We start from the raw sequence: 1,494 nt of genomic DNA, 5'->3' as shown, positions 1-1,494 counted from the left end.
GGGGGCGGGCACGTGGGCCAGGCCCCGCCCCCTCTGGCGCTCGGGCGGGAACCCGGGCGCATCCGCACGTGCGGGCGCGGCGGCAGGTGTGTGCTTCCCGCCCCGAGCCTGAGAGCCCCTGCCTCGCGCGCCCCCGGGCCCGAGGTTCCGCTCCCCAGTTCCCCGTCGCGATCGGGGTCACTCCCAGGCCAGGTCCCCTGCCCCACGCCCGCTTCCTTGTGCCGGCGAACCCCACCTCCCTGCACCAAGGCGTGGGGTCCGTCTCTCCAAGTCCCCCTCGCGATCCCACTGGACTTCGAAGTCAGGCTCGCGCCCACCCACCGCCTTTGTGCGAGGGACCACCCCCTGACCCACGGTGCACGCCCCAGGGCCTGGGGTTCCAGTCTCCAAGTACCCCTTGCTATCAGGGTGGGCTTTAGGATCAGGCCCCCGCCCCACCTTCAGCCTCTGTGCCAGGACAACCCCGCAACCGTGGACGCCTCAGGGCCTGGGGTCCCTCTCCCCTAGTCTTCCCTAGCTCCCATCTGTCCAGCTCCTGGCTTTGGGGTCAGGCCACCTCCTCTGCCCTGTCCAAGGCCAAATCCAGTCTCTGTGCCCCCAGCCAGAGACCTCCGTACCTCAGTGGTGCTTCCCTGGCATGGGCAGTTTCACACCAGCCGGAACCCTCCATGTGCATCCCCACCCTCTCCTGGGGCGCCTGGCCCTGAAACCGGGCGCTGTCCACCTCTAAAGCCTCCCTTTCCCAGCAGCTCTTCCTCCAGCCGCCCTTCGGTGCCTTCCTTGCTCCTGTGGGATTTTTCTGTGATCAATCGTCTACCTGCCCCGGTCTTCTTCCAGACCTGTCCCTGGCTGGCTGTGCAAACTAGACCCAAGACAGGACTGTCTGGGCCCGAGGAGGACGGCCCGCCCCTTTGCCTAGCACGGCTTCTCCTCTGTGCCCTCCCCCAGCCTCACCCTCCCTGGGTCCCCCTCAGCTGTTCATCTAGTCCCCCAGCCACAGCCACCCACTATTGGGCCCTTCACTTCTGGTGGCTTTTCTGCCCACATCTTCCATGCAGGCATGGTCAGGAACCCCTGCCTGGAGCCCTTCCGCACCCAAAATCTCTCTCTGGACCCCAGTCTGTGCCCAGCCCCACTTCTCCTCCTGGGGTCCCGGACTTCTCTTTTGTGCACCCAATGCTGGGAATTGTTTTTCCATCTTTCTTTTTCATTTTTTTCTTTTCTCTTTCTCCCTCCCTCCCTCCCTCCCTCCTTCCCTCCCTTTCTCACCCTTCCCTTGCCTTTCCTCCCCTCCCTTCCCCTGCCCTCCCCTTTTCTTTTTCTTTTTTTGAGACAGAGTTTAGCTAATGGCTGATCTCAGCTCACCGCAACCTCCACCTCCTGGGTTGTAGCAATTCTTCTGCCTCAGTCTCCTGAGTAGCTGGGATCACAAGCATGCACCACCACATCCATCCAGCTAATTTTTTTTTTTTTTTTTTTTTTTTTTTTTTTTTT

This window comes from Sapajus apella, unplaced genomic scaffold (assembly GCF_009761245.1).
Source record: "Sapajus apella isolate SASKATOON/1434 unplaced genomic scaffold, GSC_monkey_1.0 scaffold77, whole genome shotgun sequence".
Taxonomy (NCBI): Eukaryota; Metazoa; Chordata; class Mammalia; order Primates; family Cebidae; genus Sapajus; species Sapajus apella.
Note: the sequence above shows the minus strand (reverse complement) of the source record.